At 40.0% G+C, this 24,609-nt stretch overlaps 1 protein-coding gene across 3 annotated transcripts in view; it reads right to left on the bottom strand.

The window, feature by feature from the left end:
- Positions 1 to 18,745, bottom strand: part of PAK2 (p21 (RAC1) activated kinase 2) — a 51,799-nt gene extending 33,054 nt beyond the window's left edge. The window contains exon 1 of one of the 3 annotated variants that reach the window (XM_089509351.1): positions 18,548 to 18,745. The gene's annotated coding sequence lies outside the window, so the exon portion shown is untranslated. Of the gene's footprint in view, positions 1 to 11,175; positions 11,197 to 18,547 lie in introns of those variants that run through there. The other 2 variants (XM_089509353.1, XM_089509352.1) reach the window with 2 other exon arrangements.
- Positions 18,746 to 24,609: the final 5,864 nt, after the last annotated feature.

Raw genomic sequence — 24,609 nt, 5'->3', positions numbered from 1 at the left:
CTTCTACCCAATAAGTTCTCCAGTTCTTAAAGAGTTTTTCCATTATTATTGATGAGCACTTGCAGTTTAACAAAACTTGCATGTTTAGCTTTTAAAAAAGAAGAATAAGAAGAAAAGCAAGAGACTCTCAACTCGTAGAGACACAAATGTTGACCTAGGCTTACCTGTCAACAGAACAGATTAGTATTCACATTTCAAATTCAGACTGTATGAAAAGATGATTAGAGAAATGTTTACATTTTTCATTGTAGTGCAATGACCTGAGTAATCAGAGGCTGCAACACAATCACCTGGAAGCATTATATAAGGAACAACAAGTAGGCTCCTGAATTCTACTTATATCTTATTGGCCACTGACCTCTTTCTTCTTTAAATGTTTTATAGAATTTTGATTTATTTTCTTGTGGAGTGTATATTCAATTGTTGATGTTCCACCAATCCAAGGGGATACCCAATGTAACATTTTTGTGTGGTTCAAGTGTCTCTGATTTTTGGCAATATGACAATGTGACTCTGGCTGTGCCTTTGTTATGTAATTAACAAGATTTCTGTTACTGTTCTGAAAGCCACACTTATTTTGGCTTTGTAACAATTATTTTCCTTAATCCTTCTTTTGCCTTTTAAAGTGCAAGGTGAATCTCACTGAGGAAGTATGCAGAGCTGTTTTAGGTACCTTTTTCCATCTGAAGCTTTGTGCTATGAAAGGTGGAAGAACACAGACAAAGTAGTTTGCGGAAAGTATATCAACTGGGAGAATTACATCTATCACCAGGCCCCTGTACTGTGTTAACCATTTGGGGAGTAGGAGAAACAGAATGTCTTTTTTTCCAGCTTTGGCTTCTTAGGTGCACCCACTCTAGATGCTCTTTCTTTAAAATAACTGTATGAAACAAAGCAACTCAGCAACAGCTTTTCCCTTTCAGCTGCCTGCATCTTCAGATATGAACGCATGCAGACAACCAGCCTGCTTTTCATTGTTAAAACAGGATAGATTCTCTTCATTTGTCATCTTTTGACAAAGATGAACACTTTCTTTATTGAAAGTGCTACTCAAAGTCTTTTACTAAACTTATTCATGGTGTAAGAGGAAATCCTCTTATGTACAGTACTTTATATTCATGTTAAAACAGGAAGCGAATTACTGTAAGTCATTTCAAAACAGCAATAAATTTAAATTTCTGCAGAATATAAGACAGTGCTGATGAAGTACAAACCCAAGCTACAATTTATGTCTACCCATTCTTCTACTCATAGCAGAGGTATCTACTTGATTATGAAGTATTTATCATCCAACACACATCATAAAATAAACAAACCAAAAGTGCTTTCAAAGAAAACATGGCCAAAAAAAGTGACTTTTTATTAACTGTGGTTTTAAAAATTGCTGTATTATCAAAGCATTTTATAGCTGGACAAGAGGCAGTATCGTTAATTTTCAATGCCTAATTTTAGAAAAATAAAACTACTTACTTACCGTAACTAAAGTTTTCAAGTGCACAAATTTAGCTAAATTAGCCAATCCAGTGTAGGAAACTGAAGATATAATTCTCAGACTGCTTGAGAAAATATAATACTGTATATACTCATGTATAAATCTAGAAATTTAGGTTAAAAAATTGACCTAAAAAACCTTGACTTAACTACAGGTCAATGTAAGTACAGTCTGCCCATGCCATCCGTGGGCTTGCCATCTGCTGACTTGACATCATGCAGATGGCAAGCCTGGGGGATAAAATGGCACCCGTGGTTGCGCCGCAAATGGGAGTGCACTGTCATTAGAATCAATGGGACTTAACATCCCATATTTTTTCACATATGCGGCGGGGGTCTGGAACGGATCCCCCATATATATAAAGGGACCACTGTACTGCACTTTAAACCATATATTACCATCCCCTGGTGAAAGGCAAGAGTTTAATCTGACCTGGAAGCACTGACTCCCTTCTACTCTCTCATCCATCCAGTATTTAGTATGAACACAAATAGTTATGCCTGCTGGAATTTTGTAAGTTTATTTGCATTGTTTCCCTTTGCTTTACAACCTTCATTACATGCCCCTATGTTTTACCCCTGACTTATCCACTGCTCATGTCAAAATCTGTAATTTTGATCCCAAAATGTGCCATTGACTTATACATGAGGTCAACTACATGTGGTCGACCCACCTTAATCCTTACCATATTCATGGTACAGTGTCATATCTGCATCAACATTCATGTGAAAATCAAGCCTCTTATTTTTTATTATGCCTCTCCCTCTCACCTCACGTTCCTCAAAAAAGTCTTAATAAAATTCCAATTTTTTTTCAGTCAGTATAGTGCGCCCTTCCCTTATGTGGGAGATCTGTTCTGGACACACATACACCCACATAAGGGAAATACCATGTTTGCTCGAGCCTCACTGAAAACAATGGGGCTCATGCCCACGGTGCGGCATGGCATGCATGCCATTGCCTCTTCCGGTGCGTGGCTTTCAGCTTATCCAAGTATGATGCGCCCATGTATGACACAGGTGCACTGTAATTTATTACTTGATTTAAAAAATTAAAAAACAAATTAAAATAACTAAAATTAGAAATACTTTTTATTTCAAAATACTTTGAAAAATATATATATCATCATGTTTTTCATGAGTATAAGAGAGATATCAAAGAGATGGAAATTAAACAGCTGGTGGCAAACCATAGAAAGTCAACCTTCAAGAAAGTGGCCTTCTGAAGAAATATCTAGGACACAGTTAAAAAACCACTAAGGTAACATGCTGTATAATAAAAGATACTATTACTATTCATCATTATATATAAAATATTATTTATTAAAGTAATGGAGGAAATCCCCATTTCAAAACTACCAGTAAGTAATTTCAAGATCTATCAAGATTGATTTGGTTAAAAATAAACTACTGGCAGATTCAGTTGCTACAGCTTACACTGCCAAAGGAAAATCCAAGTTGTTTTAACCTTAGAGGTGATTTGATAAGTTGCATACAAACTGGAAGCAATGGCATATTTATATTACGTTCACCAAATTTAGGTTTCAGAGGATGGAACTAGCAAAAACGCCCCATGAATATTTATTTCCTAAGAAAGCCCTATGCAATTCAAGGGGTCACTAAAAGTCAACAGGCAACTTGAAGACACAGAAACACACAGGAACCTGGCATACCTGGGGGATCTGTGCAGCAGTAGAGGCTTCCATCAATCCTGAGTCTAAAGCCCTTTGTTTTTGGGGCTTGACATACTTGATTATGTCAAATATTAATACAAAAAAAAGCCCTAAGCTCAACATGCTATATGTATAAACCTTGTTACAATATGAACTAAAATTTAATGGTCAAAATGTAATGCCATAATCATCTACCTCCACAGCTGAAGTGACACGTCTGTCAATGCTGAAGGCACCTTCCCAATGCAAATCACTCCCACGGTGCCATTTAGTGGCTGGGAAAGGCGCAGGGCACCTGAGCAACACTGGATCACACATCGGCAGCAGCTGCTGATCTCCCAGATCTCCAGCATGTATACTAGAAATCCAGGAAAGCGATGGTTATTCTTTCCTCCCAGCTTCAGCCATAAACTGCCCAGGCACCCCGCACCCTCTAATGGATATTAAATAAGCTTTGGAAGGAGGAAATTACTGCAGTCATTGACATAGTAAGTCCTGATTACATGTTTCCTGGAACAGGAGCCATTGGACACATGGCCTATCTAAGAAGGTAACAGCAATGAAACAAGGGGCCAAGATGACTAGAATGAAATGGAAAACTTACTGAATGCAAACTAGTTCTCATGAGTTTGTGTTATGACAGCAAGGAAACTTTACTTTTCTACCATCACTGCATTGGCCAGCTGGCCAATAAACCTGTTCCAAGTGTAGGTGGGTGGGTAGCTTTTTATATCTTTGCTTATAAGTGGGAGGCAGGGGATTTCTCAGTAGCCTGCCATGACCAGCTTGCATGGTATTTTGCAGATATGTCTTTCATATATATTCTGACTTAGATGCTGCAGTTAGAGCAGTACTAACAGGTGAACTTTTTGGCACCTGCTTATTTTGTTAAATTGGGTATTTTTCAGTTTGACGTGGACAAGATTCTTCAAAAGGTGAATTCAACTAAATGTGTACTCAAACCCTGAGGATCCTGGTTGGTAACAGCAACCAGATGTGGCCTGACTGAGGAGGTGGGAGAAACAGCGCTTTTTGGAAGGAAGGTAGACATTTCTGCAAATCAGAGGTGTTACTAAAATATAGTCCACCCCTTCAACAAACCATTTAGAGAAAGTTCAGTCTGTCCCTAATTCACTGTAGAAAACAATTCTTGTGGAATGTTAAAACATTACAAAGCTAATTGTGGCATCAGGTTTCATGAATCAGAACTGACTTCATCAGCTTCATGATGTGCTGTTCTCAGTGTGTAGGCACACACATGCATATGTAAACTTGGCTTGAGGAGGATGGAAATAGTGAACTGTTGTTGCTGTTGTATGGTGGGAGATATCATCTAGAGGCATGGGGTAGGGTGTTATCAGTATCCTGATGACACCCACATATATTTCTCCGTGCCTTCAAATACAGCCTCAGCTAAGGATACTCTGTCTCCTCTAAATGAATGCTTGGAGGAGATAATGGGCTGGATGGGGAAAAATCAATTGAAATGAACAGAGAGGAGATAGAGGTGCTTACTGTCAAGGGTACGAACCTGGGTTTGGAAATGTGTCAACAAGCCCTGGATGAGGTTAGACTCCTTCTGAAAGACTGTGTTTGCAGTCTGGGATGCTTCTGGATCCATTGTTCCAAATCACAGCTCAGATAGATGTGACGGCCAGGAGTGCTTATTATCAGCTTCAGCTGTTACGCCAGCTGCACCCCTACCTAGAGCTGGGGGACCTAATGGTTGTGATGCATATGCTGGCAACCTCAAGGCTGGACTTCTGTCATGTGCTGTACATCGGGCTACTTCTGTACCAAGTTCAGAAACTTCAGTTAGTTCAGCCAGATTGGTTACTTGGGACAGCCAGGAGTGAACACATAAGATCAATATTAAAATCACTCCACTGGCTGCCAATTAGCTTCTGGGCAAGGTACAAAGTGTTGTTTATTACCTTTAAATCCCTAAATGGTTTGGGTCCAGGTTACCTACAGGATCATCTTCTCCCATACCATCCACCCCATAAACAGGTCATTTGCAGAACATTTAATCCAGTCAGCCAGGACTAGATTGGCAACTGTCAGTCAAAGGACATTTTCTTCAGCCACTCCTAGAATTCCACCATCATCCAGGGGGAGAGAAGGGCAACCCAGCTCCATGAGCCTTGCCTGAAAGAAGAACCCCCCCCCCTCCATCCACTGGGAGAAAGGCAAGCCATCTGGCCTGGAGGGAATGAAAAGGCAGGCCCATCTCCATCGGGCCTAGTCTGAAGAAAAACAAGAACCCTCCATCTGTCATCATCCAGCCTGGAGGAAGTGAAAAGGCAGGGCCAGCTCCACCAGGCCTGGCCTAGATTATGAAGCAGAGCCCTCCTTCCAGTCCATCTGCCTTGGTCCAGGTCTCAGAGGGAGAGAAGAAATATTGGACTTTCCCCCTTCCCCACCATAATTCCCTGCTCCTTTTGTGTCTTGTCTTTTTAGATTGTAAGCCTGAGGGCAGAAAACTGTCTAATAAAAAAGATTGTATATACAGCACTGTGTAAATCTACAGTGCTATATAAATAAAGCTTAATGATGATGATGATGAAATGATCTTACAGAAGAGATTTGACAGCTGAATATGCTGTCTGAATGTAACACAATATTAAAGACCAGTCTCTTCTGGCAGTCTTATTCAGATTATTTTATACTGTATATTTAAAATGATGAATTTAATATTCATGTGTCTTGTCTGTTCTTTTAACTGAGATATGTTTTAACTGATGTTATGTATTTGTTGGTCTGTTGTTGTTCAATCCATGGGATGAGGCAGGTAAGAAATCAATATTATTATTATTATTATATTATTATTATTTCCAACTTATGGAGACCAAAAAGTGAAGCTATCACAGCGTTTTTTTGGCAAGACTGATTCACGGGGGTTTGTTTTGCCTTCCTCTGAGGCTGAGAGAATGTGACTTGCCCCTGGTCACCCAGTGTTTTTCCAAGGCTGAGCAAGGATTTGAACCCTTGCCTCCAGAGTTGTAGCCCACACTCAAACCACTGTTGAAAGTAATAAACAGAATCAAATCTTACAAAATGTGGTAACATTATCAGTGTCAGAACTTCTCAGACTCCTAGACTGCTCTGTTGTTGACCTGAAATTATCAAAAACAATATAAGGCTTCTTAGCACCTGATTGAAACTAAAAGTGTATGTGATATTTAATAGTCTTGTTTTTGTCTTTTTTCTTTTTTTTTCTTCCGCATTGTGAGCTTCTTAGCTATGCAATATGCAATTTGGTATTTGTTTACATTTCTGTAAAAATACTTCTTTGTAAGATAGCTTTATAGGAGGATAATTTTAATTTATTTTTAAAATATACCTCACCTGACCTCAGAAGTGTTCATGACACCTTGGACTAACATCAATAAAAGATTCAAAAAGGGGGTGTGAGCAATGAAATAACATTCATAGTGGGATGTTGCTGAAGTTCAAGAGTAGTCCAAATGAACTGGTCCCAGCAGAACAACAATGCTACACGAACACATCTAGCTAATGTTCAACCTTTCTCCAGAAGAATATAGCCCTCCAAAGCTTGCCTCAAGTTACAGAAATATCAAATACAAAAATGTTCTATACAAACATATACAGAATTATAAAAGTCCCTCATGTTAACTATGAGCCAAATGTAGAAGCAGAAAATATTAGGTGAATTCTATTGTACTCTGACTATGCTTTTATAAAAGTTAAATGCCTAAAATAAAACTGAAAGCCTAAAATGAAGAAAATTATTCAATAGAAGATACCTTATAATGCTGAATTGCAAGCATAGAAACAATATCTGAAACAAAAAGTATTATGATCTACTTCATATTGAAGTGTGGGAAAGCATACAGAAGCGCACAAAGCAGTTTGTCCAATAATCACACCGGAAAGCAATGAAAGGAATAGGACTAAGCCCAAATCTCCTAAATCCCAATGGATTCACTGTCAGCTACCACGGGAACAACACAGCTTAACAGAGTCTGAACACATTATAGTATCTGTTACTTCATTTGTATTTCCATATTCCAAAACATTCTCAACATGTGTTGATATAAAAGATGAAATTTTAAAGAACTTTCAGCACGGATAGAATGAGCTAAGAAGATAATAACCAGGACCCTAACACAAACATAGCACTAACACCCATTTTTATTATGCACATTAACAAATGAAAATACTGTATAAAGCCCAAGACGTCACCAACATGGTTAACACTAAAGTGTCAAAGTAGCTATTAGAGAAAAGAAGGCTTCCTTTGAATCCAGATGTCTTGCTCAAAGAAGGAGGAAAAGGATTGTAATCTCAGAGCAAATGAAAGCACACAATAAGGGATAGGAAAATGTATCATGCACAATGTCACCATATGGATAATGGCATTTCATCCAGCAGTTGACCTGAATTCAGATGTTCCACAGACAAAAACATCCAGCTACTTCCCTAAGGGAACTTACACATGCATAAGACATCAACAGGAATTCTGGCCAATAGCTACTATTCTTGATGTCTGTACATTACCTCCAATACCAAAGGTATTATGATACATGTTTGACATATGCCTCTAAATACAGGTTGTGTATCCCTTAATGGCTGGGACCAGAAGGATTTTGAATTTTGGGATGTTTGCATATATATAATGAGGTATCTTGGAAATAGGACCCAAGTCTAAATATGAAATTTTTTACTATTTCCTATACACCTTATACACTTAGCCTGAAGGTAATTTTATGCACCATTATATTTAATAATTTTGTGAATGAAACAAAGATGTGTACATTGAACCATCAGAAAGCAAAAGCATCACTGTGTCAGCCAGCCATGTGGACAATCTGTGGTAGTTTTAGATTTCTGAACATTTTGGATTTCCAGATATTTAACCTGTACAAGCTGTTAGGAGATACAGTGTCCCTTGAAATAAAATGTGGCTATACCAACAACTGCAAGCTTTAAGCCCATAGTAAAAACATTTTTCTTCACTTACCATATCAATTTCACTGATCAAATACTGACTACAGTATACAGTCGCCCCTCCTAACATGCGGATCTGAGATTCGCGACCTCAATTATGCACGGAGGGGCAGCCTCCGTTATTTTTAATGTGAGCACCCGGCATGCGCACCTGGGCCGTGTGCACGGAGGTGTGTCCTATTCAAGCCTTCTTTCATTCAGTTAGTCTCAAAGGTGCCACAAGATCCCTTTGCATAATGAGTATATACAATATTTGTAGACTGTCCATAAGCATTAGGTTAGCCCCTATTAGGACAGAATACTAGACTACTTAAACTTTGGTCTGCTCCAGAAAATCTCATCTTCATCTTATGTTCTTAAGCAGAACCAAGCAGAAACTAACCCTTTTCTATAATATGGCCCACTGTTATTTATTCAAGCCGCAGTAACTACACAAAAAATACTTCATCTGTAATATATATAAAGTTAAGCACTTTTCCAAAATCAGCAGGTGCTTTAACTAAATTCCATGCAATATTTCTATGTAGTAAATGCATGATCTTCTGACTACTGAATTAATTTTGATCTTCCTACTGAAAACTATCCTCACTGGTACTTCATCTTTACAAAATTACATCAGCTCTAAAGTAAGATTTAACTCCAAACGTTTTCTTACACATGTTTGAAAAGACACTATATTTAGAACACTAAAGATAACTCTGTGATAGTTACAAAGGCTCCAGACACTAGATAAATAGTAGTTAAAATGTATGTGGTATTGTAAGACTGATGTTTTGCTATTCAGCTGCTTTATACAAAGGGAAGCTTCCCACTACACAGGAAGAAACAATCCCAAAGAGCAAGGGAAACAAGAAGTAATCTAACCTTCTTTTACAAATGTCAAAACATGGAATTCATATATGTTTTTATACATCTTATACACATAGCCAGAAAGTAACTTTATACATAATATTTTAATAATGTTGTGCATGAAAAATAGTTTGTGTACACACTGAGTCATGAGAAAGTAAAGGTCTCACCATCTCAGTCATCTGTGTGGACAATTTTGGATTTTGGAGTATTTTGGAATTCTGGATAAGAGATACTGAACCTGTACTTCAATGCTGCAGGAACTGCTCTGGTTTCTTATTACAACTAGAACAGAAACTGCTTTGGCTAATTCAAAATGTTAGCACTGACACAAAGAGCCTGAGCTGAGCATATCTAAGAGGCTAACTTGATCCCATGGCAAATATAGGATCCTCAAACAGTAGGTTTAGTAGATGCTACTTGTCCAAGGTCCTTGAGATTATATAGGATACAAATACAAAGTGACTATACCAAAGCTACAGTCCAGGAAACTTTTTTTTTGCTTTATTTTGTTTTTTGCTAATAATATGGATCCAAGAATATATGTTGCTAATTGACCAGGCTCTGAATTTCAGAATAACATCATCAGACTGAAGGCACAGAATTCTATAAGGAAGAAAATCAATAGGAGAGACATATTAGAAAGAACATAAAACTAAAAACTTTTGTACTAAGTCCTAGCTTTTATCTAGCAAAATTACATTAACAAGGGTTTTAATTTTTTAAAAGTATGCATATAAGGCACCCAAACCATTTCACGAAGTAATATTAAGTTAAAGAATAATTTTTTTATCCCCATTTGTATAACAACACAACAAAGCTTATCTTTCTAAATCAGGCTATTAAAATCAGGGGATGGGGGTGGGGTGGAGGAAAACAGTGAAAAGATAGGTAGTGAGGTTTTTTTGTGGTACTGAAAACAGAAACTGGACTGAGCATCTGACCAGATATACCCATGTTCTGCAATTTAATGTCGGCTTCCTTGAGCCACTGTTTTGCACCTCAATCCAGTTTGTAGACCTTTATAGTCAAGTGAGAAACAGATTAGATCCTACAAGCCTAAGGCCTGACCACTTTTTTGGTAAGGAAATTAATTATATATGTTTAGTGCTTAATAATTGCTACTTCAGGAGGAAGCTGCTTAATAATTTTCCTGGTTTCAGGTTTGCCACAGTGACTTCCTCTGCAGCAGACTGAACAGACATTCTTGAAGATGAACGTACTTGTGACTAAATTAACTATTGATCAAATTATTGAATCCAATTTAATTTTAGAAAAGCAGAATCAATAAGAATCCTCCATGTACAAGACAACTGCAGAAACCCAAACTAGCAGCAAACTACAGAAATCATTTGTATGTTTTCTTCAAATTTTGAAAAACTTGTCTGTATAGCACTTTTAACAGCAAGGTGTCTGCTTTGCTTTCCACTGCCATTTCTGCTTCAAACTGAAATTGATATATGTGTTGTTACTATGTCAAGCCACAAAAGTCAGTTGAAAAGTCCAGCCTGTCAGTTGGCTACCTATTATTTCACTGTGATCAAATATTGCTAATAATACAATCATGTCAATGCATATATAGGAGTTAACCTTTTTTAAAAAAATAAAAACCCTTATGGTGTAATTTCTTAGCAATGCTGGTAGTGGGGACAGCTTTCCCAGAAATCCTAGAGCACTTAGGAAATATGTAAAAGATAGCAGAGCTTCTCTCACTGGCTACCAGAAAGAACTACAGGCCACTCCACAAAATAAATGAATAATTCCATACACAGCAAGCAGGCACAGTAGCAGGACAAAAAACAACAACACACACACAGAGTGGATGCATGTGGAAGAAATAAGGCAGATTTGTCACTGTTAGCATTGGGGGAAAAAGGATGCCGACTCAAAGTAGCCTATTCATCCAGCCCCTCATTTCTAGGGACTCCCCAGAGCTAAGGTGTTCTGAGAAGGCTGAATTGGAAAATTCCCTGTGCCACATGAATGGTGATTTCCTAACCTAGCTTTCCCAGTACTCCTTTCACTCCAAGCACAACACTCTCAGCACAACTGGAGTAAGGCACTGGAGAAATGCACTCCTTGTATGCAGCAGCCTTATCCTCTCAGTGGCAGCAATAAACTTTAAAGACCCAGGAAAAAGAGAAACCCCTACTGTTGAACAGACCAATAAACTAGTGCAGAGGTTCCCAACCTGTGTTCCAAGGAGAGCTTAGGGCTCAGCGTGCGCTTCCCAGGTGTTCCACAGCCTCTCCAAGAAAATGAAAGAAATAAAAATTGAATGAAATTAAAGAATAATAATATATTCTTATAAATACTCCTAAACACCATTAACTTGTAAGACAAAGGGTAGGCCTCTTAGTGGTTCCACTATAGAAATAGGGGCTCTGTAAGTCGCACTTTAACAGAAGAGGATAAAACCAGCTCAGCACATGAAAAATGGTAACACTTGTACAGGAGACAGAAAAAAACCCGAGCAGAAATGAAAATATGTTATATCCAAGCAACCTTTGCTACAAAAACAGTCATCCAATTCTCATTCCTTCCTACAGCCCTCTGTTCATGCCACAAAACTGCTTTAGAGGGTTTGTGAGCATACAGAGATTGTAAGAGGGCAGAAAGGAAAGGAAACTTCTGGTACATGAACAGATGCCCACTTCCCCCCCAAAAAAAAAAAAATCACACACACCCCAATTATTAAAGATTACAACATGGGTCATTTTCACAGGCCAAGCCAAACCATGGTTTATGCTAGTCATGGTTAGTTAAGCAACAAATGGTCCTTCAAACAATCAAACTAATTTGATTTCCCCATTTCTGGTCTGTTTTTCTATTTCCTCTTTGGTTAGTAGGCAGCTAAGGAAACAGGTCAGCAATAAACCATGATTCTTGGTTCAGGCATAATCAGAAGCTAGTATAGTTTAAACTTGGGTCACCAAGCCACAGAAGCGCCAGGGTAAGGAGAAAGGTGATATACAAATGAAACAAACAAGCCAGACTTCATAAGCAGGTGTGTGTTTAGTCGTACTTGCTAACAACCCATGTTTTGAAGGGTCTTCTTCAGACACAAAAAGGTACAAGTAGCAAATGAATGAGACATGAGGCTGGAGAGTGAGTATTTGTGAAATGGTGGGACTCTAAGTGTAGTGCTCATATCACCCATCATTTCACCAATCCTTGCATCTCTCTCTAGTCTTGCAAATACAGTACAGATATGTAATATGCCACTTGTGTATTCCAAAATCCAAAAACATCTCAACTCCAAAATATCTCAACTCCCAAACATTTCAGATATGGGATACTCAAACTGTATACAGTTGTCCTTCCATATTCGCTAGGGTTAGGGGCACAAGACCCCCGTGAATATGGAAAAACTGCAAATAACAAAAACACCATGTTTTTACCTGAGAGGACACTTCTCTAGGAATCTCTAGGCCCTCCAGTGCAATTCTGTGGTCAACATCTGCCAGACACTGACCAGAGAATGCACTGGAGGAGCTACAAATGTCTAGTATTATCTCTAGGAATCTCTAGGTCTTTCAGTGCAACTTTTAGTTAAGGTTGACCATAGAGTTGCACTGGAGGACCTAGAGATTTCCAGAGAGAACATATCCAACTCTATGATTCTATGATTCATACTAATCAAATTCATGAATAATCAAATCCGTAAATATCAAAGCCACAAATATGGAGGGATGAATGTATTGCCTTTTGACCTAATTCCCACATACACAACACTCAAATCTATGCAACACAGCAATCTTCAGCCTTCTGACTCCTAAGTTTCTTAAACTTCAAGAAATGTCTATTGTAATGCATTTGGCATGGAGCTTCCAACAAAGATGACTCAGAAAGTATAGCAGATTCATAATGTCACAATCACCTCAAGAGACAGAAACATAAACACAGAAATACAGATGCACACATATACATGGGAAAATAGATATCAATCCTGTAGTAGTTATTTGTCTCCCTTTGAGCCTAGTCAAGACGACTGTGTTATATTTAGCCCATCACAACCTGGATTCAGTATACTTTAAGAATCACCTCTCCATTTATGGACTTTGCAGCCCACTTGCAGTTATCAGGGGGCGAAAGCCCTACTATGTGTCACCATTAGTTCACCAGCACTAGCTACAACATTTTCATTGCTGTTACTCCAAAGCTCTTGAGCTCTTTCTGAATAAACTCAAGAATGTGTCTTTCATGGCATTCTGGAAGGTCTGACATATTCAGTTGCTAAAGGCCATGAAAACAGATAAGACAAACATCATGGCCAAAAGATGTAGCTTGTACTGGTAGGCTGCAGAATTTTTATCCAGTTAAAGTTTGTTGAAATATGAATTTGTAATTGTATATAGTTAAGAAGGTATGGTATGTTTAACCTGTAGAAGTGAAGACTTACAGTCAATATGACAGCTATATAATCAAACAGTCAAAGGGCTGTCATATATAAAGAGCAAACTGGCTTTGCTGTTCCAAAAGTAGAACCCAAAGCAATAGATTCAAATCACAGGAAAAGAGATCCTAACTAAACATTAGTGGTCCATCATTGAAATGGACTTCCTCAAAAGGTGGTGAGCTCTCCTTTGCTACAAGTTTTTAAAGAGATGTTTTAGCAATGGATTCCTACATCAGGGGTAGGCAACCCTTTTGAGCCGGGGGCCGGGTAGCTGTCCCTCAGACAACTGGGGGGCCGAACCCAAAATATAAATAATGAAATAATTTTTAAAAAGTAAATAAATAAATAAACCGGGACAAATGTAGGACAGAATTTTCAAATGGAGGGCCCTTTTTAAATAAAAAATGGAGGAGACGTGAAAAAATTTGCTGATTTTTTAAAAAATGTTAATATAAATGCATGTTTCTGAGGCTTCTATAGACAATTGTCCCCCAAAGGCCCCGGCGGCAATTGGCGGCAGGACTGGGCTGGGGCCGGTCCTAAGGCCTTGCCGGGCCGCATCCGGCCCGCGGGCCGCAGGTTGCCTACCCCTGTCCTACATTAAAGGAGAGCTGTACTAGAGTATCTTTGAAATCCCTTCCAGCTCTACAATTCTATGATTTTACTGCATCTGTCATATTTTAAATATGATTTTAACATTATATAAGCCATCTTGATCTTAGAAAATATAGTGATAAATGTTAAATTAAAAATTAAATATAACCACTAGGAGGATGAGGCTTGAACAGATTCCAAGTTAATATTACTATTACCTTCTAGGCACTTAAGAAGCTGATCTTTAAACCTGGATTTACTTTTTATTTTTTTTCAAATTTCTAAATGCACAGCACCAAAAACACTTGATACTTGCTCTGCAGGTTTACACATATTCTGCTACCTCTGTGTAAAACACAAAGTTGAATGAAATAAAAGTTAACAGTTTACTCATAACCAAATATTACATTCTGATAGAACCACAAATATTCATAGACATAATTTTTATATTTTACTAAGATTCACACATATTCAGAAAGCTATTTGTGTCTGAGGTACCATCTTAAGAATTAATTTATTTTCCTACTGTTTAAAAGCTATGGGTTTAGGGTTGTTGTTTTTTTAATTTTACATTTCTGTTTTCAGAGAACGACAAAGGGAATCAAGAATGCAACCAATTTATTTCTTACACAGGTACCCCTAATCCAAAGTGCTCAGCTACCATTACTCATGCTCAGAGGAAAATTTTTAAATCTCTTTCAACTCTTCTGGACTTCAAAGCACAATTTAAAAACGACTACAAAAAACATGTCTTAAGCTGTTTCAGAGCAACCCCACCCCCAAACCCTACACTGCCATATTTTAAATACTGCAGACAAGAGAACATTGCTGCCTTCTAGCTGTTATATGCCACCACTAGGTTTTGCTTCAGAATCTGCATTCTAAAGTTTTTGCAATTCAATCTTGTCCTGCAGATCTTTTTTCTTAAGTAACTAGTAATACATATAGAAGGGAATAACTGAAGTACAGTATCCCTCACATCCACCACAGGCAGACATATGCACCTGTCCAAGGGGGAGAATCGACTGTGTCCAGAGCTAAACTACAATAATAGGCTAAGGTCCAAAACACAATGCAGAAATAATCCAGTTTGAGACTGCTTTAACTGCCCTGGCTCAATGCTAGGGAATTCTGGGAACTATAGCTTTGTGACACATTTAGCCTTCTCTGTCAAAGAGCTCTGGTGCCAAAATAATCTACAATTCCTGGATTCCCTAGCACTGAGCCAGGGATGTTAAATCAGTCTCAAACTGGATTATTTCTGCAGTCTGTTCTAGACCTAAGGTAAGATAAGATAATGATGAAGAAAGACAGTATGGGGGGGGGGGGATGAAATACCACCACAGAAACACTTTCACAGGTATCCAGTATGGATACAGAGGGGGGGGAGGGAATTGCAGTAGTTTGTTTTCTGAACAAGATTTGCCCCTATTCCCTTTTTTAAAGACATCCTGACCTTGTAGTCAACAAGCTGGAACAGGGCTGGATGCATAAAGAGCCATTTAGCTGAACACCGTGAAGTGTTCAGGATCCAATGGGGAAGGCACTCCCCAGCTGTATCCGAGGACAGGAACACTTCCGACACTTCCAAATTCTCTACAGATGGTGTAATGTGTTCCATGTCTAGGTTATAGTAATCAGTAGGAAGCTGATTAAAAAGCAAGGACAGTTTCAGGTTATGGGGACCCACAAGAACAAGACTTTCTCATGGAGGATGCCCCCCCCCCATCCTTCTTCATCCATCTTGTCAGTTCAATCCTACCCACCACCCCATCAAGAGAGATGATCAAGCTGGAAGAGATGGCAGATTGGAAATACCACCTGGATGGCATAGAGAGGAAGAGTGGACCTTGTAGTACTGCCCACTCATTCTTGGGCAAAGGAGCCACTTCTCCTCTTCACTTGCTCACCAGCACTCACTCTGTGGATAGCACAGAGGTAGGAATTGGACCTAGCAAACCCAATCCTCTCTCCTGAAGGTGGAAGAAGACGTGAAGGTAGAAGCAGTGGTAGTTTTTTTTTTACCTGGATAGGCCAGTCCGATACACTGGCTATTAGAAAGGACAAGGAAGTGATTAGAAGCAACGGTAGCTGTTCCTTATGACCATCACTTACCCAATCTTTCCTGCCTTATTAGACCACTATGAGACAACAAGTGAACGAACAAGGAGAATTAAACAGACAATATTAGAGACCACTTGCTGGTCCATGCTCTCTGGGAAGTGCTCTCTCTTTCCTATTCATCCATCTCACCAGGCAGGTCCAGCTCCATCAGGGCCAGCCTGAAGGAAGGAGACTCCGCCCTCCACAACTGCCATCTGCTGGCCTGAGAGGGAGTTCGCCAGGCAGGTCCAGCTCCATCAGGACTAAGCCTGAAGGAAGGAAGAGCCCTCCCTCCAATCCATCTGCCTTGGTCCAGGCCTCAGAGGGAGAGAAGAACCACAGGACCTCATCCCCTTTCCCTCCACCATTCCCTTCTCCTTTTGTTTCATGTCTTTTAGATTGTAAGCCTGAGGCCGGGAACTGTCTGATTAAAAATAATAATTGTAAGCTGCCCTGAGAGCCATTAGGGCTGAAGGGCGGGATATAAATACCTAAATAAATAAATAAATCTTTGGCCAGAATGACACACAGCACTGACTCAATGAGGACAACCGAGTGCAGAAGCAACTCTGTTTGCCTGTCGTCTCTCTTTGGGTGTTACAATACAAATAAGTGGGATCACCTGTGCTCTTTAAAGAGAAAACAGGGACAAATAAGTGAGAGGCAACCCTCTGTTGCACAAACAGCCTCATCAGGCTTCTTGAATGCCTGCACTGCCTAAAGGAGGAAGTAAGTGGACAAAGGCAACAGCACTTTCACACAGCGACAGACATCCACCCACACTGTGAGCGGTGTTGCAGGGCCCTCGCCTCCCACACGGCCCAGAAAGAGAGTGAGGAAACAAGAGGAAGAAGAAGCAGTCACGGCCTCCCCTAGTTCTTAATAACATAAAAAGTGTTGTGCTTGGTCACACTGGAAGGCCTGTCTATTTCAGCCCATTCTGATCCCCAGAGACCAATCAGTCAGCTATGGGGAACCCACAAGTGCCCTCCTGCTACAATTCCCCAGCAACTAGTATCAGAGGCACAGAGCCATGGTGACTAGTAGCCATTTAGCTAAGACAGACAGACAGTGTGATGTAGTGGTTTGAGGGTTGGACTATGACTCTAGAGACCAGGGTTCAAATCCCCACTTGGCCATGAAACCCACTGGGTGAGTCACACTCTCTCAGCCTCAGAGGAAGGCCAAGGCAAACCTCCTCTGAACTAATCCTGCCAAGAAAACCCCATGATAGGCTTTTCCCTATAGGCCTTAGGGTCATCATAAGTCAGCAATAACTTGAAGGCACACAACAACAAAGATACCATATAGTCATCCTTCCATATCCATGGATTCTTTATCCACAGATGCAACTATCCATGGCTTGAAAACATTAAAAATATATACTGTGGGCTCTTGGTATCCATTGGGATTTGGTTCCAAGACCCCCGTGAATACCAAAATCCGTGGGTACTCATGTCTCATTAAATACAATGGCACAGTAACATGGTGTCCCTTATATTAAATAGCAAAATCAATGTGTTTTTTCTTGCTTCTTGAAATACACACACACACACACACACACACTTTTAATATTTTCAAGCTGTGGATGGTTGAATCCATGATGTTTATCACACTGTACTCTTATAGTGCTACTATTCCACTTTGACTGCTCTAGCTGCCTCCTGTTGCATTCTGGGATTGGCAGTTTTAAGGAGGGGTATTTAGAATTCTCAGGCAGCATAAATCTAGGAGCAACCTCTGGCAGATGTTGACCAGGGAGTTGCATTGGAGGACCTGGACAGGTGTCCTCTCAGGTAAAAAGCGTTTGTTTTTAATTTGCAGTCTCTCTGCATTTGTGGGGGCCCTTGACCCTTAACCCCAGCAAATGTGGAGAGGCCACTGTACAATTCATCTTTACCAATGAGTCATGCCCTCTCATTATGCGGCCAAAGCATGGCTTGTACTTAATGGGCCTTGCACAGATTGTGGTATCCACAGTGGGGTCCTGGACCAAGGGCCCACTGTACTCTTCTTAGCCAGCCCCAGTGGCTGCAACTATGGCAGCCTTCAGAAGGGGGGCTGAAGAGGTAATGGCTGCACCCCAGACTGTGAACCATGTATCATTATTATAATAGCATACATTATTATAGGTAACTGTAATGCTAAAGAGTCTGGCTGAGTTGTTTGGAGGCATGGAAACACGCTTACTCAAACTACAAATTCCCAGAATTCCACACTGAAGAAATAACCCGGTTTGGCAGCGCTTTAATTTGTTGTCTGACTCCTTGCTATGGAATTCTGGGAGTTGGAGTTTGTTGTGGGGCCGGGCCCCACAACAAACTCCAACTCCCAGAATTCCATAGCAGAGATTCAAACAAAGAATTAAAGCGCTGCCAAACCGGGTTATTTCTCCAGTCTGGATGCAGCACCTCCCCGCCCCTTTCGCCTTCCCCGGAGCCCCCCAACCCTTAATACACACCCCTACCTTCCTTCCTTCCTCCGGGCTGCCTGGGCTTCCCCGTCTCCGCTCCGTCTCCGCTCCACCACCAGGCCCGAGGCGAGGGCAGGGCGCGGCCTCCTCCGACAATGGCGGGGAGGGAGGGCCCACCGGCGGCCGAGAGGGAGCGAGTCAGCGGAACCGCCGCGCGTGGTGGTGGCCGCAGAGGAAGAGGAGGAGCCGGCGGAGGAGAAGGAGAAGGCCGCTCCTGTCAGGCCTCGCCTCCCTCTCTTCCCCAAACACACATGCCCCCCCCCACACACACACACACAAACTGGACCCTTGTTCAGGGGACTATTTTTTGGACTTCGTCTCCCAGAATCCCAGGCTGTTGGCCAAGGTGGCTGAGGCCTCTGGGAGATGGAGTCCAAAAGCTCTTAAAGGGCACAGTTTGGGGAGCACTGTGAGGAGGAGGCACTTTAGTTCATGGTGCCACCCTCCCCCCTCCATTTCACCCAGTCCTCCCATTTCACTATCCTGGCTCATGCTTTTTTTCCCTTTGCACTAAGGCTACTCATAAATCCTCATTCCCACAGATATGTGTGTGTGTATATATTAATTCCCATATGTGTGTGTGTGTGTGTGTATATATATATATATATATATATATATATATACATACATACACCACTGATGGTCATGCTAATAGTTGTTGTGAGGTAATAGTTTTCTATTATCAATTATTTCTATTCGTTCTAACAATAATAATAATAATAATAGAAATTATTTCTATTAGATAATAATTTTCTATTACCAAAGCAAATTAATCAAGACAAAGCAAGTGAAGCGATAATATCCAATGTACTAATTACTTCCCATATATATATAGGCTTAGTGGGAGAGGAAAAGAGAGGTCCCAGGGCTTTTTAAAAAATCAATTTATTAAAATCTTTTAATTTTCTTTTAAAAAAATCACCTTGCTAAATTTTCATTTTAACGACATGAAACTATTTATATGTAAATACATTTAGGCTGTGTGTATGATATTGTAATTTAAAGGTATAATTTTAATGTCACAGCTGTTGCCATGGGGGGGTGACACCATGAATTACCGCACCTTGTGATGCCAACCCTAGTGATGCCACTGAAGAAGGTATACATTAAATTGGAGGTAGTCTTTGGAGATGATGCAAAGGTGTATTACGGTTTAAAAACCAAACCCCCAGAGATTGTTCTGGTTTCACCCATTTCAGTACATTTGTATGGACTTTTATTCTTTTGGTTTGAATTTATAACACATGTGTTTGCAGCTGGAAGTGGTGGACACTGAATGTCTCTGTTCACTCAATGTATTTTATGTGATTTTATATATAGATATTTTAATTGTTTGAATTTTATAATAATTTTAAAGGTTCTATCCGTGAGCCGCCTTGGGTCCCTCCAGGGAGAAAGGCGGGATATAAATGAAATAAATAAATAAATTCACTTCTTTTTTAAAAACTTTCTCATAGGAGGAGGATATGTATATTGAAAGTTATGGGCATTATCTTTCAGATGACCAACGTACACAATTATTTCACAAGAGCTATTTGAAAACAATAGAGCTCAAACTTGTTTTGTAAAGGTCCAGTGAAACTTCAAGAGTTGAGGAAAGGGAGAAGCAGATCTGCTAAGATCAGTACTTTAAAAAGCCCCTTTTTTTTCTTAGCCAGTAGTGAAAGTGCGCTGCCCTTCTCTCAGGCCTTCTGTCCCCATATTGGCAGGGATCCAGGGCAGCTTCTGACGCAGGGACAGCTTTACTAGAGTCAACAAACACTCAGTAGACTCCTTGTTTTGATTTATGGTCAGCAAGTCTGTGCTGGATTCCATCCACACTGCTTGCTTTCTCTGATGGAAGCAGCTAGACAGATTTTAGATTGCTCAGTGCCAAGTCCTGAAAAGCAATTGTCTTGAAGCAAAAAAAGAGTATAATATGTAGTCACAATTTTTATTTGAAATATTTGCTACCGTAGCGTAGCATTCATGTTTCCTTAACATATCATTAAACCAAGAGAAAAAACAACAACAATGAAACAGCATATAAAAAGTTGACACGTAATTAAATTCCAGATAAAATACAAGTTGAAAACAATTTCTGTAGCCAGCATCACAACTCAAAACAAAATGACCACATGAATAATTAAAACCAGACTGTAAATAAAATTAAATGCACACTCACCAGGTCAAGTCAGGCTTACTGTACTGCGTTTGTAGGAAAATAAAGGCAGATTTTATCTACAAGAAAGGTCAAGAAAAGGCCCTGCCTCTGGTAAACTGCAGGATTTCTTGTAGCTTCTGCCAGTGATTATGAGCTCTCAAGGTTATTCTTTGGATGAGCTAGTTCCAGATTTGCAGGGTCCTCAACCAGTTATACCATACAGGCAGATATCCTATTCCTCATCCTCTTATGGAAATCAGTTAGGGTTTTCCAGCAACAGTAATAACGTACCTGTTGCATTTTATGCTTCACACTGTACAAATCAAATGTTAGAAATATTACTTGTCTGTATGAAAGACAGGATAGAAAACTGCTTTGCTAAGGATTATCTGGGAAGCAAACTAGTGCCATCACTGTGAGCTCCTCAGAGATTCTCCAAAGCAATATACCATATATAGTGAGTGGTGTCATACATGGGTGGCAGGGAGCAAGATATGACAGTTTTGATTCCCTGAAACGTTTGTTTGGGAAGCAAAGCTCCCATGTGATAATTGGTTAAGAAACAAAATCTGTAACAGCTGCTAACGTATGCAAAGGGACCTTGTAGCACGTTTGAGACTAAATGAGCAAAAGAAGTAGCAGGAGCTTTTGTAGACTTGGTCTAGATTTTGCATATGAGAAAGCAGAAGTCTATGAAAGCTTATGCTACAACTTCTTTCACTTACTTGTGACCCAAAGCAGCTTTATTTTGGCTTGTCTGTACGGGCCCAAATGTCAGTCTTATTAAATTTAAAAGGAACACATTTAAAAGGCACACAAAGGGAGCTTCTCTTTTCTTATTCTGACATGCTTTCCAAAAAGATAAATACTCTAAAATAATAGGAAGCCTACTCATTCATGGTAGGGGGCATTAGAAACTCCCTGTGGTGCCATCTCACCTAGTGGTTGTTGGTTTTCAGGTACAGTTGATCAAGTCAGTACCACCGGATTTACTAAGGTGGTGAGACTTTGGCAGTTACCTACAGTGCTGTTTACTGCATATAGATCTGCTGGGTAGGTTCATATGGGAGGAGATCTAGGTCTTCAGGTCTAGACCATGTATGACTACACAGATCAAATTCAAACTCCAACACTGATGCTAGAAACAAACTAGGAGCTTATGGAAATGTAAGTAGTACAAGTATAGTAATGTGCTAAATTATCCTACTAATACCCAGTCAATAATCAGGGGCTATGTTTTGATGGACTAGCTGACATTTCTAAAGTCTTTCCAAAAATAGATTTGTGTATAGTTATTTTTACTAACAACGATAACATTACTAACAACTATATCTATAGTTATATGTATATACCATTCCATTATCCATATGCATGAACTGCAGTTTTAAAAAGAATAAATAAATATAATAAAATTCAAGCCTGCTTGGCTGTAGTGTCCCTCATAGCTCAGTGCTGTCCTCATGCATATACATAAAACTGTTGGGAGAGGTTGTGGAGGGTTTTGAAATTGTTCTCCTCAGTATGCTAGCAACACTTAACTCTGTTTCTCCTTTCCGTCTTATACCAAGGCAGCTGTTGCAAAGCTAAACTGGTACCTGCTGCTAATAATGACATGGATGAGAGTGAACAAATTCTAGCTTAATCCAGATATGATACAGGTCTTTCTGGTCAGATAAAAGGCAGATGAGTGAAGAGAGATTCAGCCTGTGTTGGATGGAGTTTCACTCCCACTAAAATATCAGATTCGTAGCTTGCATATACTCCTGGACTCAACCTTGAGCTTGGATGCACTTGCACAGTTAAAATTAGTGCACCACCTGCACCCATTTGTGATGTCAGATCTGACACATGCCTTACTTCCATCCTATTTGGATTACTGTAATGCACCGTACATGGGCTGACTTTAGAAACTGTTAGGAAACTTTGGTCCTGAATACTTACAGGGAATATGTAAATCTCTACCTTCACTGTGTGCCAGTTCATTTCTGGGTAAAATTCAAAGTGCTGATAATGACCTATAAGGCCCTATATACATTTGATCCAGGCTACCTTTAAGTATCTCCCTATAGGAACCTGTCCAAGTTCTGAGATCTTTAGGGGATGGTTTATTCTTGGCCTCATCACTGTCACAAACCCATGAGGACTCATGAGACACCTTTCTTGGTAGCTCCTCCCAGACTGTGGCTTTCTCTTCCACAAAGTAGGCAAGTCTTGGCTCTGCTCCATCTCTGCTCTCCTTCTTCCAACAAGTGGAAGGGTATTTTTATTTAAATGCCCTTTTAGCAATCAGCTGGCTGTGCAGAAGAGTCTTTTAATGGGATATCTGTGCTGTGCTTTTGTTTTCATTATAGTTTTAAAAGTTTCTATACTGTTTTAAATGAGTGGTGGTTTAATAAAACAGCTTGTTGTACCACTTTTTATCATGGCTTTTAGGTATACTTTGTTTTAGTCTATGCAATGAATTGCCATGTGTTCCATATTAGGAGAAAGGTAGGATATTACATAATTATCTAAGAGGCTCTACAGGCTGCCCCTTTTTGCGCTGGATTGGCCCTGTGGCAACCACACATCGCAGCCCCGATCCAGCCTTTGCCGAGCACAAAAAGGATCCATAAAAAGTGACTATTTTTTGCGCCCTGCCCACCTGGAGTACAATTGTTCCATCCCCACCAATTGATCTGAATGGATACCAGAATGGTACTGAAATTTTTTAAAAAAGCTCAGGATCAGCAGGAAAAAATCATCAGCCCTGGGCCAGCAGGACTAGTGTTGGCACCTGACATAGGTCTTCTGAGAACCATCAGTTTCCTCACATGTACACACCTTTTTTAAGGGTCCAGAGCTGTATAAAGAAGCCCTAGATGTAGCCATCACTTTTGTTACCTCCCATGCTTCCGGACTACATATATTTTACATTGTGACCTAAAAGCATTCTGAGGAAATGAAGATAATGGTGGCTGATGCAGCTATTTTGCCAAGCACTTCTCTACTCTAGGCTACCTGCTGCTTCTTGTTCCCACTACTATGTGCTTTTGCCACTTCCTTTGTTCCCACTGCCCTGGCTTCCATCTTCTGATACATTTTGTGGTTGGGGGCCTGTCAGAGTGGCACAAGGGAGACAGAATGGCTCTGACCACAACAGCCAAGCTCGTTTCAGTTTGGGGATAGAAAAACAGACAGAAATGAGTTTAGTTTCACCCAAAATTGTATTATTGTGTGTGTTTGAAGGTGTGTATGTTCATGTTGACAAATACTTTAGTAGTGCCTTTGTCAATACTGAGCATGCCCAGATAGAAAAATGAAGGAATAGAAAACAGGCAATTTTCTCACAGGTTATCTTTCACTGACACACATCACTAGACTTAGCGATTTCTGCAAGCCAAACCCAAAGAAAGTTGACAGTGAATCACCCTCTATGAGTCAGGAAAAGTTGTGTATACACACCCTGCTCCAGTGGTGGAGCCTGCTAACTACACAGTGTGTAAACATGTAAATCTGTATTCACAATGGTGGAGTGTCTGCTTATATGAACACTGAGTCCAGACATGGCATAGACACACTGAAGGGTACAAGAATCTCCCACAGGACAAGCTGTATCTTGCAGGCTGTGCTATAAAGAAGAACAAAGGAAGTAGCTTATTCCATTGCTCATCCAGTATTTTTAGCCCCAGGCACCATCTAGTGTTTTTAATAAGGTCTTGTTTGCTGAAGGTGGGGGGGGGGGATACGTAATTTTTTGCAGTGTGAATTCGAACTTGTTTCCTCAGTTCATTTTTATGGACACGCTTGATGAAAAGTCATTAGTTGTTTCTATCCCAGTACCTTAACAGCACCATCTTCCACACAGACCTTTTACTGTAACACTCTGCAGTAAATATAAAATTCAACATGTTTGTATGGGTGATAGCAGGTT

Source organism: Sceloporus occidentalis, unplaced genomic scaffold, assembly GCF_023333645.1.
Source record: "Sceloporus occidentalis isolate IW3139 unplaced genomic scaffold, rSceOcc1.0.p SCAF_2, whole genome shotgun sequence".
NCBI classification, from domain to species: Eukaryota; Metazoa; Chordata; class Lepidosauria; order Squamata; family Phrynosomatidae; genus Sceloporus; species Sceloporus occidentalis.
Note: the sequence above shows the minus strand (reverse complement) of the source record. Positions and strands in the feature narration are given on the sequence as shown.